This window comes from Cibotium barometz, chromosome 33 (genome assembly GCF_041138505.1).
Source record: "Cibotium barometz isolate CiBa-2024 chromosome 33, ASM4113850v1, whole genome shotgun sequence".
Classification (NCBI taxonomy): domain Eukaryota; kingdom Viridiplantae; phylum Streptophyta; class Polypodiopsida; order Cyatheales; family Cibotiaceae; genus Cibotium; species Cibotium barometz.
In genome coordinates, this window is record NC_141078.1 from 31,059,126 (window position 1) to 31,074,807 (window position 15,682).

Genomic DNA, 15,682 nt, shown 5'->3' on the forward strand with positions numbered 1-15,682 from the left:
TGTCCACACTTACCAGTTCTGGCCTGGATTTGGTCCATTCTCTGGCATGACTGCTTGTGCCATGTCCTGAGTTGTTCAATGCCATGTTGCTTCAAAAGGTGTGAGCAAGTCCACAAGGTGCCTGGGACTTGGACCAACCTGCATAGACACATGAAAACGCCTCAAATGCCTTGCCGGTGGGCACGTGTCCTTGACAGTAATGTTGTGTGTCGAGATGCTCGAAACTTGCATGATCCATACTACTATTAGGAGACCAATTCTTCCCAAATTATTGGACAAGCTCTACATATATGTATATATATATATTTTGTGGAGAAAGATCGTAGTGTCTCTTTGCACTACAGGCTGGTCAAGGAGATCTTCAGCAGCAGTGTGTGGGCTGTGATTTGACGTCTTCATTTCTCGGTCACCTTTTGTACTGGAGATTCAGTTGTAACACTTTCTTCTTGTATATAACACAGATCAATAATTTAGGACTCTTGTAACATGCGGAAGCTTACAGACGAGGATTATACTCTAATAAATACTTTCAGCCCTTGGTTCTTGACAAGGAATAGCACAATGTAGAGGAGAAGATAAGAGTGGAGAGAGAGAGAGAAGAGACAAATACACAGTATTGGGTACCCTCTGAAGGTCCCCCACCACATATGGTGTATTTGCCGCATTGAATGAGTAGAATAACAGACTTCTGGCTGTAAATAGCTGATCTGACTTTCAACAGCTTCCCTTGGCTGAGACCTTTCAGCCTGAAGACAGTCCCTTGATCTACGCCTTTCCACCTTGCTTTGGCCCTTCACTTGGCTTGTCTACAAACCTTGGACATTCAACACTTGCAGATTATGAGATGATTTATGCCTCTTGCTGCCCATCCCTTGTATCGTGCCAATATATGCTAGTCGGTTTGTTTATGCAGTTGTCGGCCTTTTTCAGCAGCCCACGACAGGATTAACTGTGCTGGTTGACAGGTATTGTGTTGGCCAACTGGGCTTATCTTGGCCGACAGGGCTGCAAGGGATCAACCAATGATATCCCAACTTCCAGGTTCCTAAGTGTCTGTTGGACAGCCCTTACATGGCTGTCCCCGAGACACACCCCTATAGGGTCCATCTCCTGACCCTACCTTGGTTCCCATGCATCCGGTTGGAAGCTGAATAAATGCTTGGTACACCTCTACATCATTCTAGAGAGTGACAGATGTGCGGGACATGCACACCTAACCATGACCCTCTACGGTGCGTCTTGGTTGACTTTCCCTGATAGGCGCTCACGAAGGGCCAGTTAGCACTCTAAGACTTGCACCTACTGTACATATATGGCCACGTGGCATCCAAGTGCGGCACATGACATCCCTTTTTGCTAAACTTGACGGAAGCTTCATAGCCTCCAAATAGTTTGTCGGCGGGAGGTTTGGCATAGTGCTTCAACTAAGCAACATGAAACACATCATGCATGGGCCAAGTGGAAGGTAACTTCAACTTCGTGGACACCTCATTGATCTTCTCTTTAGAATGGGAGAAGTCCCGAAACTCTGAAACGATAACTTTGGACATCACTTGCCCACCTGTTTCAACCTTTGTTTCATGATCCTGAGATAAACCCAATCCCCTTCTGAGAATTTGACATCCCTTCTGTCATTGTTGGCTTGCCAAGAATAGGCCTCCTACGTTTTGGCCAATCTATCTTTCATAGACTCCAAAATCTCTTGGTAAGTCTTTGTTACACGGTTAGTAGCGGGCACTGAAGACGATGTCTTGGTCAATAAAGGCTGGAATGGTCTTCCAAGTGTTGCCTGATATGGAGTCCTGACAATAGCTAAAGAAAAAGAGTCATTTAAAACAGCTTGAACCAAAGGCAAAAATTGTTTCCACTTGCCCTGTTGATCACGGATACAACACTTCAGCATGTTGAACGCCAATTGATTGTGAATCCCCCCCCGGGGGTTCGCAAACCTGCAACCCCTCTCCCCTGTCCTCCTCCTTGCTGCCCCTGCCTCTCTCCTCTTCTGCTCGCCATCGCCCTCTCCCTCCCTCCCCTTCTCTTGCGCGCTGCCTCCCTTGGGCTTTTCTTTCTGCCTCCTGCCCGCCATTCTTCAAGTACGCCCTTGGCCTTACCCTTTTTCCTGCTGCAAGAGTGCCCTTGTTTTTTCTGTTTTTTCCACCTTGTTGCCCTTGCTCTTGTGCACCCTTGCCTCCATTTCATTTTTCCTCCTCCTTCGAGTCTCTCTTGCAGTCCTTCCTCCTCCTCTTTAGCGCTTCTTCTCCGCAGGTTTTTTTGCATCCGGGTAGTTTCCGTTTGGGCAACGTCTGGTCTTTCAACACCCAAGAGCACTCCATGGCAGCCGTCTTGTCATCCTAGACTAAGGTTGCCGCCCCTTGCCTCTTTTTCTGAAGCGGACCTTCAGCTCCTCGCTTCGACAGTTGCATCAACCTTGGTATGCAAGATTGTTGGTAGCCACTTGATGCGCGAACAGCTCAGGGATCTGTTATTCAAGCAAGCTTTCTTGGCGCATCTGGAAAGATCACTGATATCCATCCCTTGGGGCATGGCTACTATCAAGTTGAGTTCGATTCATCTGCAGCTACAAAGTCATGTAGCTGAGCTGCAGCGCACTGCGTACGGACTAGGCCTCCTTTGTGAGTTGGTAGCACAGCTTCGACCCAGCGTTGGACCCTTTGGATGGCGCCTTAGGCTTTCTCGTGATAGTTTGCTTTCTTGGTCTCAGGAAGGAATACCTTCCTCTCCTCCCGGTGATTGGTGGTGCTATCGGGAGGGTGATGAAACCCCCTCCCACCGTTGCTTCTGTTCTTGCTTGAATGACTGGGATTCCATCTCTGCATATCTTCATAGCTGGAGGCAGTGCCTCATGCCATATCGCTTCCTTGCCTCCCGGGGGACCCTATTTTGCAGAGAGTCGAGTACTATGGCATCCCAGGTCAATGGTTTATTTGCCGACAAATGGAACACCTTGCTAGAGCTTGTTCTCTCCATCAGTCCAGGAGGGCGCCTCCAGTGGGTCCCCCCTCCCCTCCCTTTGGTTTCCACTTCAGATCCTCCTTGGGGGGTGGGAGGGATACCGGCCTCTAGGCCCGAGAGCACCAAGACCCGGCCTCGGTCGATCCCGGTGCAGGAGTGGCAGATCGCTGGCCTGAGGCGGAACCACTGACAGACTTCAAGAGCAGAGGAGCGCCGCTAGGCACGCCAAGCTAGCAGGACATAAGAGGATACGGTTGTGTCAGAGAACCATTACGAGCATTTATCTTAGCATTGTCACGTGCATCCCGCACTTGGATGCCACGTAGACATTTCTGTACAAAAGGTGCAGGACTTGGGACGGTGAACTGGTCCCATGTGAGCCCAGTTTGGGACGAGTCAGCCAGGGATCCATCTCAGTAGTCCAAGGTCAGGTGTGCATTGTCCTGCACATGAGTCCAAGGTCAGGTGTGCACTGTCCTGCACATGAAACGGTGCCAGTCCGCGTTGTGAGTCTCCCTCTAGAATGATGTCAGTGATTCTGTGTATCTGGTATGGTACCGGATGCCAGATCAGTGTAGTTAGTGTTTAGAACAAGGGGCCAGCCCATAGGGCTACCCCGGATCTTAGTGTGGGCATGGGAATGGTGTAGAACCACCCCCATGAGGGCCAGGAAGGCCCAAGCTGAAACCACCAGCCATGGAGGGGCTGTAGGACAGCCCTAGGCCAAGAATAAGGCAGATTCTAGGAGATTACAGCCTTTACATGGCTGTAGGGCAAGTATGGGGCAGCCCATACAGGCTGCCCAGCCCTTGGATTGTGGGCAAAAGCTGTGCCCAGCCCTCTGGAAGCAGGCGCATCATGCCCAGCCTTTTAGGAAAAAAACGCAGCATTTTATGGGATTTTATTTAGCATTTATTGCTGAATATTCACAGTCGTGGGACATTAAATGCTGGCCGACTGGTTCTATGCTGGCCGACTGCTCCTGTGTGGGTAGTATAAATAGAAGTGTCCATAATCCCATTCATTCATCTCATTCTCCACCAAGAGCTCAAGCATAAGAGGCTAGACAAAGCCAAGAGGGTGCTAAGCAAAGGGGTGAAGGATTCAGGTCAAGGGCAGGGTGTATTCCCAGCCAAGAAAAGGTCCAAGATTGCTGTATTTTCTTTCAGATTTCTCATCATTCTAATAAAGCAAATACACCATCCGTGGTGGGGGCCCTACAGAGGGTAATTGGGATCCAATACTGTGTCCTCTCCACCTCTCCCTCTCTCTCTCTCTATTTTCTGCACATCTCCTTTCAGTTTGTGCGTTACTGTCCATCGCGAAAAGAGTGCTGAATTCTGAGTATTGAAGTTACCGATTCATCTCCGAAGCTTCCGTATATTACAGTGGTATCAGAGCCTACTTCAAGTACAAAGATTCAGCAAAGAAACCAGAATTTTTTCTCGCTCGTGTGGTTGGTTTTTAGACGTCGGTGGACTACCCCTTTCGGAGTGACTCCTGTCCCTCGAAGGACGGTTGGTTTTTAGCCTCTAGAAGCCTCGGGACGTCTCCCACACAGATAGTGGATGGTCAGATTGCGTTCGGGAAAGGAATTGCATTTTCTTGCTATGGCGAGCTTCGACGACGAGAGAGACCAAGAACCATGGGACCAGAGTGCACCAGGCAGCCCAGCTAGGGCATCAGGCTTGAGTGTCACAGACATGTTCCAGCAGATGATGCGAGCAATCGCAGAACAGACAGCCAAGTTGGATGAGCAGAAGGCGCGGATCTTGGCTCTAGAGGAGCGTACCCGCTCTCCACTGTCGCGTTTTCCATCTCCTCTTCCCTCTCCTTCCGTATTCCAGATACTAGATCCTCGACACAGGGAGCCTCTCGCGGGGTCACAGCCACAGCCAAGCTCTTTGCTTGAGTTGCAGATGCGTGCATTGGACAACGAGAAGACGAAGCCATGCGACGCGTGGAACACGAGCGTTACCTCAGAGCCTTGGATGCCAGATTGACACCGACGGCGCCCTCGAATCATTTTCGCGAGAAAATGAACTTCAGTAAATATAATGGTAAACTCGATCCCACAACTCTTTATTCATGGTTACATCAATTTGAAGCTTACTTTGCCGCAGTTAGGAAAACAGATACTGACAGAGTGATCTTAGCCAGTTGGTACTTGGGAGGTGACGCCATTCCTTGGTGGACTCAGTGGGCTCATGCTGCCCACACCAGAGCAGGTATGGCAGCTTATGTGTGGGATGAGTTCGTCCGCGACCTTAAGCAGCGGTTTCTACCGCCCCACTACCTTGAGGGACTCGAAGACGAGTTCAGGGGAGCGCGTCAGAACGCGCAACCAGTCCTTCAGTTTGCCAATAGAATTTCGACTTTATGTCTACAATTAGGCTTATTTGATACGGACAAGAAAGGGCAGTTTTTGTATGGCCTAGACACGCAAATCCAATGGGAGGTGCGTATGTTTAGGCCAGCCACCTTTGAGGACACACTCTCGCTTGCGCAGAGTGCAGAAATGAAACATGATGGTGGCAAGCCCAAGACTTCCCAGCCGGCTTCTCCCAGGGCTAACGCCTTGGGGGGCAAAAGCCAGAACCAGACGGGATCTTCTCCAGGACAGAGCCTGGGAGCCTCTGGCTCCAAGAACTCGAACAATGCGTCTAAGCTTATTCCAGACCAGAAAGCGGAGGCAGGCAAGACAGGTGGCAAGTTAAGTGTTGAGGAGCTTTCTCAGTACAAGAAGGAGAGTAGATGTTTCTTTTGTCATACAAAAGGACATACTTCTCGGGATTGTCCGAAGAAGCCTCCAAAGGCCGCCGCCTCCTCCACAGCTTCCGTGGTGAGCTTAGCTCCCACAAAGACCCCAACGGCTACCCCTAGTTCTTCAACCCCCGATGCTTCAGTTGGAGCAATTATTAGCCGGGAGCTCGAAGATAAGCAGAAGGGCGCCCATGACTAGGAGCATGAGTATGAGCGCAACGAATTGCTCAAGTCCTTTGGCTACATAGGTGGCTAGAGAGTTGTTGTCTTGTTTGACAGCGGCAGCACGGAGGATGTGGTCACGGAAGAGGCTGCTAGGCGTGCCCATTTCGACCTGACTTCGGTGGACAAACAGGTTGAGGGTTTTAGCGCAGGCATGACAACGAGCGTCAAGTATGAAGCTCTAGGTGCTAAGTTAGTTATTCAGGGCTGTGCGCTTTTGCCGCACGAGTCGTAGCTGGGGACTTGCCGAGCACCGTATGCGAGCCACGAAGGGCTGCAAGCATACAACCAGGAAAGCAAGCTCAAACAGAATGCAAAGGTGTGTCACTCACCGCTCTAACCGCCGCCGTGAAGGATTCCCGAGTCGCAGCAGTGAAGGAGGAGCCGCCGCGTCGCCGCTCTACCGCCTCGCCGCCGCCGTGCCGCTACACAGTGCTCGATCGCTCTCTCACTCTCTCTCTCTCTCTCTCTCTCTCGCACACACGTAGGAGAAGGAAACCAAGGAGATAAGGCAAGAGCACTCTTGTATTCAACACATGAGAATGAGGGTTTTAGGGTTACATTTGACTCTTATAGGTGACTTAGCCGTTCACACATGGGCGTCCATACATGGCCGGTCGATCCTATCCCTTACCCTGCTGATATTCAAGGTGTGCCTCTCATCGGCGATCACCCAATCCCTTTATCCTTAACATATGGTGCCGACAAGCCCGGCCCATGACTCAGAATATTTAAATTAATGACGTAAAACATAGTACGTCTCAATGTCCGTCATAGGTTAACATGTCCCCCTTCCTGATGTAGATTCCGTCCTCGGAAGCTATGGTATGGTAAGCTCGATAGGGTTTGTTGTGGTAGACCGTCTGCAAAACAGGGAAGTAGAGTGAAAGTATGCTGGAATTCAAAAGATATAAAGTGTAATAAATTCAAGCATGTTAGACCACAATGGATGTTGCTATGAGAATTTAGTTTAAGGGGTCACATGAATGAGCTAGTGTAGCAAATTAACAGGAGTTTAAAATTATTGAAAGTAAATCAAGAGTTAGCAAGGTGTCAAAGGTTAATCAAGGTTTATAACTGGCCTAAGTCAAGGAAAATAACCAAGCTTAATAAATAAACAGATGACCACACTGTGTCTACTCTAAGAACAAGTTAATACCGCGAGCCTAGGGACACAAGAAACATCAGAGTTACAGGAGCCTTTTGCCTTTATTTTTTTATGCACGTGACAATTTTTACACACAATGGCGACCTTCCTAAGGTAAAACTAACATCGATTCTGGTACCATGTTTAACACAAAGCATTATCCAGGAATCTATTAGTTCACCTTAGGCAAGGCTACCCCCTACCAACCAAGGCATCGGTCTGGAGTAGAATACTCCTCGCCTACCAAGTATCAATAGGGCGATAGGCCAACATTAAAGTACATCATAAACTTGTATTGCCATTTATTGTAGGCTTTTTTAAAAAAAATTTTATTTCTTTTGATCTTCGCTCCTGAACTATAATTTGTCTTGCATTCTTTCGACAAAGGGGTAAAAGCTATGTCCTAGAGGTCAACACACACATGGCCAGGTGTCAAACATTACGATGGTTTGACCCTAGACCTAAGACAATCGTATTCCAAGGTTAACTAAAGACGTCATGCTGCCTAGGAATATATCCAATAAAGTTAAGCTCATTAATGATTTACACTAGCACGTCAAGCAATTTCAAAAACTAAGTAGTACATTGATAATTTTCATGTGGTCATGCATTATAGTTCATGCAATTAATTGAACAGTAAAAACGAAAGAGAGTGGGTATAGAAGAATTATACCTGTATTTTGGAGATCTCCTTGATTCGATGAGAAAAATGCCTGCAATTTGATGAGATATTTGCGGCTATCTCAGGACTTGAAAGCGAACCCACCTCAAACTTTTCCACCTGTACAACCAACTAATAAGCACTATACCTCGAGAGGCACATCAGTGTGAAAAATTAAAGACTCGTTTAAGGAATCCAAACTAGAAAAAACTTGAAAACACTAACCTACCTACCAGTCACCACACTACTACTGAGGATACGGTAAGAGGATGTTGTAGAGTCCTGGCTCTAGCCCTAAGGCTAAGCCTCTATCCGCATCATCCAAATAAATAAAGTCAACCTCAGTAGTGCCATGAGTTTCATCTGTCCATTCATCATTGTCAGATATTTCCTTTTCATTTTCCCATCCACATAAACTCATCAAGAATGTAACCATGCGAGGATAGTCATCTTGTGGAAAAGGAAAGCATTGGGCTATCGGGGATATGTCCTCTACGGAGTAGGGGTCAGTCATGGTCAATAGGCGAATTAGCCATTCTAATTCCTCAACATTTTCCTCTCTGGCTAGTACATCTATATGATCCCATTCAGTTTCAATTACAGGATAGTACATGTGAAATATCTGAGAAAGGTACAGATGATACCTCTCACCAAAGGTGGGAGTGGATGAAGTGTATGATGATCGTGCATCTGCCATATCTGCAAACACAGATATAGCATCAGTAGGTTTATGACAGGTCAATCTAGTCTTGATTGTATATACGGATATTTCTGCTCTTAACGTGCTTTTGCTTTTTTTTACTATTTTTTGCTTTCCTTTTCTTTTCTTTTCTGTGTACGAAGCTATATATATACATCTCCTTGAATTTGGCAATTACATGGTCAGGGGAGAAGGTTAAGGAGGAAGCATTAGAATGTCGAGCGTGAGTACATGCTCCCCCTTTCCTTGGGTAGATCATATTTTTTGCAATGATGTTGCAGCCTCTTGGAACCAATTTGTCCAACGGGTCATAGGTTGTGATGTGGGCAGATAGCTTTTTATGACCCTTGTGGCCACATCCAATTGCAGAGATGTTAGTGTACGCTTCCATTGACGTATGGAGGAAATGGTTTCCGACGATACTATTACAAGGAGAGACGTAGACTCATCGGTCTTTTGTTGGGTGTTGACAAGAGTAGGTGGAGAGAATGTAGAAACTTCTATATCAGCGTGTGCCTGGCATGAGGAGCTAGAAGCTTCATGTGGCTCCCCCCTTCCTGAGCTAGGTGGTAATGATCGATATCGTTTGGGAATCCAAACTAACTCTGGAAGAAGTGGTGCGGAGCACTCTGTTACCTTTCCCTTACCACGGTCTTGAATTGTCGTTGGGGTGGCAACAATTGGTTTGCAAGGTTTTACAGGTGATGTAGAGGGATTCAGCTTATGTTTAGGGACCCAAATATGGTCATTCCCCTCGTAGTACTCTTGGGCTACTAATAATTTTTTAGGGATCCATCGTGATGTTACATTGCCCTTTCTCGGGTAGGTAGCTGCTTTCTTCCTATGAGGCTTCTTGTCTGAACGAGATTGAGCAGGGGAAGTAGCTGTTAACGAAGCTTTTGGGACCCATTTGTATGTATTTTTTGGCATAGTAAGCGGAGCTTTAGAGACCACCCTGCATGTTTCCACTCTTGGCGTTGAAGCGTTAGAGGGGTGGCAAACAATCAAAGATGGTTTTGCCACTGGACTTTCTGATTTTTCATTATCTAACATTTGAGTGGATGACTTAGGTGCGGGATTTTGAGCGGTCAGACCTAGTGTTGGTTCTTGCGTTGTGACTCCTCTGGTTGCCCAATCGATATTGCACTTGGTGGCCATCATCCATTTGCGCCCTAAGTTTACAGTCCCTTCCATGGTACCCGCAGGCATAACCAAAAAACTTTGAATTACGGTCTCCTTGTCATAGGCAACCGGAGTGTGTAGAATTCCTGAGACAGGGGTTTTCTTCTTGTTGATTCCTTGAACTTGGATAGCACTCTTGGATAAAGGTGGTTTTCCAAGTTGACACCACACGCCATATGATAACAAATTGTGTTGAGCTCCTGTATCCAATAATGCATTATACAGCACCTCCCCGTAAGGACTCTGTAACTCAATTGGGTATCTTAGAGGTGGGTCAGATTCCAGTGAATCCTCATCTGCCTCCTCGAAAAATGCTTGTGTAATCCCCAATTTGGCTTCTCGTTGGTGCCTAGCACGCTGTTGTTGACGTTCTTTGGCTTCAATTCTTGCTTGTATCTTTTTAAGCTCAGCTTGTTCTTTAGCTGCCTTCTTTTGATGAATTGCATGTAACTCCTCTTGGCTTAGGGGGTCATAGTACCTTTTGAATTTACTCCCATTAAGGAATCCAATGGTTTCAACTCCGTCGAGAGTCTCCACTCGGATGGTACCTTGCGGGGTAATTTCACATACTCTGTACGGTCCCTTACCAGCATATTTGAGCTTCTTCTTTTCGTTACGCACTCCATACATCAGGACTTTATCCCCAACCTTGATGTCCTTGTCCTTCAGGTGGCGATCAAACCATTTTTTCCTTCTATCCTTCTCCACAAGGGCATTGTATATAGCCAATTGTCTTTCTTCGTTTAGCCGCTCAAGGATATATAGACGCTCTACTAAGGGATTACCATCCCAACCCTCTTGAGTAGCAACACGAAGACTAGGAATGACAAATTCCCACGGCATGACTGCTTCTTGGCCATATACCATTTTGAATGGTGTGCAATTAATAGCCACTTTGTACGTAGTACGATAGGCCCATAAAGCTGTTGTAAGCTTTAGATCCCAATCCGTGCGATGAGCTTCAACTGTCTTTGTCAAAACAGAGATTAAGGTCTTGTTGGTACTCTCGGCTTGGCCATTCGCTTGCGGATAGTAAGGAGTAGATTTATGATGGGATATCATGAAATTTGTTGTGAGCTCCTTAATCACTTCATTTATAAAATACGTACCATTGTCGCTCACAAGTTCAAAAGGACAACCGAAGCGTGTGATTATATTTTCAAAGAGGAACTTGGCTGTTGTCCTTGCATCTGCCTTACGTGTCGCTTTCGCTTCAGCCCATTTAGTCATATAGTCAGTGGCCACAATAATATAGCGAGATTGTGTGTTGCGGGCCGTTGGGCTAATTGGACCTACAAAGTCTAAACCCCACTTTTCAAATGGTTGGTTTACTTTGATTGGGTGTAGGGGCATCTGATCTTTCCGCTGGGGTTTCTTGTAGCGTTGGCTTTCATCGCAACCCTTCACAAAGAGTGATGCATCTTGGAACATAGTGGGCCACCAATACCCCGATTGTAAGATCTTTCGCGCAGTTAAGTCTCCTGAGAAGTGACCACCGGCTACACCCATATGTGCCTCTTGCAAAATGTATAGATACTCATCCTCTCGGGCACAACGCCTAAGAACGTCATCCTTTCCTCTTTTATAAAGAGTCCCGGCTATCAGGCAATAGGGTTCGCATTCTTTGATCAGCTTTCGAGCTAGATCTTTACGAAGCTCCTTGGGTGGAAAGCCATTAATCAAAAAGTTAACAATCTTCTAACTCCATTCAGGCATTGTCTCCACCATGAACAGGGAAGTGTCAGGTAAGTCATCATCAACCCCCGTAGGAGCCTCACCATTAGGTATGCGAGACAAATGATCAGCCATAATATGTTTTTTGCCAGGTCTCACAACAACAGTGAAATCAAACTCAAGAAGAATCAATAGCCATCGTGTGATTCTTCCTGTGGAGCATGGTTTGTTTACCAGATACAACAATGCTTGATGATCCACATAGAAAACAAACTTGGTGGCAAGGAGGTAATAACGAAATTTCCTTACTGCATATATCATTGCCAACCCTTCTCGCTCCGTAGTGGTGTAGTTCATCTCAGCATCGTTCAACTGGCGACTGGCAAAGCTAATGGGGTAGTCTAGCTTGTGTTCTCCAAGTTGAGTTAACACACACCCAATAGCAAAGTTTGATGCATCAATATGCACATGGAAGAGTAAATCCCAGTTAGGCATTCTCAAGATTGGAGCACTCGCCAAGGCCTTCTTTAATAGCTCATAGGCACGGTCACATTCTTCGGTCCAAATAAACTCGATGAGAAGCTTATACAATGGTCGAGCTATCTCGGCGAAGAATAGAATAAATCTTCGATAATAACCAACGTGGCCCATAAAGCGTTGGACTCCCTTATAGTTGGTGGGTGGGGGTAATTCCAAAATGACCTTGATTTTACTCTCATCAGTGGAAATCCCATTTTTGGACACTATATGTCCTAAGATAACTCCGTGTTTAATCCAGAATTGGCATTTGAAAAGATTCAATGAGATGCGATATAATCTACACCTTTCAAATATTTTTTGTAAACACATCAAGTGCTCGTCCCAAGAGAAATGAACACAAAGATCATCTAAGAAAGCTTCACAGAAGTCCCTTAGATATTCCTTAAAGGCCGTGTTTATCAATCGTTGGAATGTTGCAGGTGCATTGGTCAAGCCAAAAGCCATGACGCAAAAGGCAAACACTCCAAACTCCGTGATAAATGCTGTTTTAGCTTGGTCCTCGACTGCAATTGTGATCTGATTGTAACCCGAGTACCCATCTAAAAAGCTATATGCCTCCTTGCCTGCCACTCTTTCAAGCACATGTTCAGAATATGGCAAGGGGTAATGATCCCTTCTGGTGGCTGCATTAACCTTTTTGAGATCAACGCACACTCTGAGTTTCCCATTCTTCTTTGGTACGATGACTATCGGAGAAACCCATTCTGAGTGCTCAATAGGGTATATGAATCCACATTTTACAAGCTTTTCAATTTCCTCTTGTACAATCTTTGCGTACTTAGGATTCATTGGGTAGGGACGTTGCTGGACTGGTTTAGCAGTGCTAATCATTGGAATCGTGCGTTGCACCACCGAGGGTGGAACACCCTTCATATCATGATATGTCCAAGCAAATATGTCCTTGAATTCTTTAAGAAGCTTCTTAAGTGCAGCTTCCTCTGACTGGGTGAGGTCTTGAGCAATAAAAACTGGTTTAGACTCCTCACCCGGATCTGCTAAGTCTATCTCCTTAACTACCGTAGGGCCATCGTAGACACCGCTACTCCCATTGGTAGGCGTTCGTTGGGCTTTTGTGTAGACCACTTTACGTTCCCCTGTGGTGAATGATTTGAAATGCTCGGGTGCGGGGTGTAAGTCTACTGGTTCTTGTTGTGCCAGGCTTTTTTCTTTCAATTCCGCCTCCTTTTGTTGCTGAGCTAACTCTTGGTTTTGCCGCCTTCTTGCAGTACGACTTAGTTTCGGCTTCTCTTCGATCTCTAATTGGGCGACGTCATGAGGTTGCGGAATACACCACATGACACTTTGGAGGTATTGTCCCCAATTATCCGCCAACTTCCGATGAGCGTCGATAGCTCCTACAAAACTAAGCCATTTTGCAGTGGATCTCTCCTTGTTTATTGTGGTTCGCACATTAGCTCGATAGCGTTGGCGCTTATGTCTCGTTTTCTTCTTACCAAGTTTTTGATTTTTGTTTCTATCAGATTCGAACTCACTTGGTCGATCTTCACTTGTGTCCCCCTCACTCTCGGATGAACTGTAGGAGGTCACTGTCCTAGGCCTTGAGCACCTTGCTTCCACATTTGGGTGAATATTTGATTCATCCCTCCCATCAGGCTCAGAGTCAGTTTGTTCTTGAGATTCATACTCAAAGTTACATTGGTCAGAGTCTTCGCTACTGTCAGTTGAGTTTGTCACTTTCTTGCCATCAGGAGTCAAGTGCATAACACCTATCATGTTTATTGGCACTAACGGTGGCATATCTTGCCCCTCAGGTGTTACCCAACTTGTGCCTCTATTTTCCCATGTGTCTATGGTTGCCGCTAGGTGTACCCAATCCACGTTATCCGACTCAGTCATACCCGGTAGGACATCCATTTAAGGAGAATCTTTCCTATCATCAGTCTCTTTTTTTTGCATGTATAGCAATACCTTAATGGGGCGGAGTGAATAGTGGTATCCGATCGATTATCAATGATAACCTTGCTTCCTAAAGGATGTGCACGACCATTCTCAAGATCAACTCGAATGACAGAGTCCTGGAATTGTAGGTAGACATGGTTTTTCGACCAATCATGCACCATTTATGCTTCCCTCATGAAAGGACGTCCTAAGATCATTTGATATGACATAGGATGCTTGGAGAAATCCATTACAATGAAGGTATGTCTTACCTTGTACCCAGAACCTTGATCTTAAGGTCCCTTAACATTCCAATAGGTTTAGCAATAGTTCCGTTTGCCATCTTAACCACTATGTTTGTGACTTCAAGGTGAGGTCTCCCCATAGATTCCCAACAATTTTTAGTCACAATGCTCACGCCAGCACCACTATCAAGAATTCCCTTTAGAGTTAATCCCTTGGTAGTAATGGGGAGGGTGACATTAGATTCGTCACCTTCAAAGTACTGTCCCAACTTGTTCACAGGTATTTCAACGACCGAGTCTTCATCTAGGTTGGGTTGTAGATCCCAATGTTGCCCTTCATCTTGAAGCGTGTCGGGTCTATCCATATTTGCAAATTGTGGTAGCCCCGCCTTTAGTTCTCCATTGAGAAATGCCCGAAGAGCTAAGAATAGCTCAGGATCTCTGTATAATTTTGATATGATCGTGGTTCTGATTTCAGATGACATGAAATCCATTAGCTTAGACACATTCAACGGTACTTTTCGAGACATCGCCCCTTGACTAGGGACTGGTGAAGATGGAATCACTTCCTCTTCGATGGGGTCAGGCATTCCCTCACTAAACATTCTTTCAAGCAAAAAGGGTGTTTGCCCACTTCCTGATGTCCTATCCTCACTTTCTTCCCGAATGATACTAGGTATAGCTAACGGTTTATGTTCCTGTGAGGCTGAACTTGCGTAGGAAACACTGTGTCTGGAATTTTGATTTTTCTCGGGTTTGGCTCCAGTTCTCTTTGTGTTTCTTCCACCAAACCCCTTAAGTGTTGCACTTGTTCAATCTCCTCAACTGGGTTCGGGTAAGTTCCAATCTTTTTCTTGAGGGTCTTTGGCCCACGTGGCTTGTCTTGGGGAGTCTCAGTCAGTTTGGGTGGTCGAGAGGGCATTAACTGACTTGGTTGTGGGGCCGAGGAAGTTTTCTTCTGTTTTTCCCGATTTATGTATTCACTTGATTCTCCTTCGTTGAGCTCCCGAGTGGGTTCCTCCCTTAAGGTAGTGGCTTTGGTCCCCATGGTTTCTATTGAATCAGAATCATCTTCAGGATCATTCATATACACGGGGTCGTCTCCTGTCCCTATGTTAGTCTTTGAACTAGGCTTGGAGCTCGTGGCATTAAGCGATCTCTTCCGCCGCGTTTTCTTTTTCTTTGCTCGAGCAATTGATGCAGTATCCCTCTCTTCGAGAATGTAGTTTTGATTTTGAAGCATTGACCGTGTAACTACATTCGTGGGTACGACAGGTATGGTTCCTCGTGCCTGGTTGGTGACCTCAACCAAATTCAATGGCGTAATCTTGGGTGCATTAGGATTATGTGGACATTGAGCAATCAAATGATCTATGCCACAACGATTACATGTAAGTACCGGCATTCCCGATGTGCTCCCTTGATTTGGTTGCATCTGAGTAGCGATCTTCCCTAGCCTATTAGGGCACTCCGCTACACGATGCGGTCCACCACACTCGTAGCATTGAAGAGGTGGTCTCCTCGCCAAGGTATTAAGGTTTTGCCCTCTTGTGGCGAGAGCAGCCGCTTGATATACAGGCTTGACTTGCCCGAAATGATCCTCCATGTAGTACTGGGGAGTCATTTCAAACGTATCAATCCCGTATGGAGCAGTGGGGTCTATCTCTCTTCATAAT

At 46.2% G+C, this 15,682-nt stretch overlaps 1 protein-coding gene across 4 annotated transcripts in view; it reads left to right on the forward strand.

The window, feature by feature from the left end:
• The window catches only part of LOC147619479 (putative L-ascorbate peroxidase 6, chloroplastic/mitochondrial), a 62,820-nt gene that overhangs the window by 18,762 nt on the left and 28,376 nt on the right, over positions 1-15,682 (forward strand). The window lies entirely within an intron of this gene.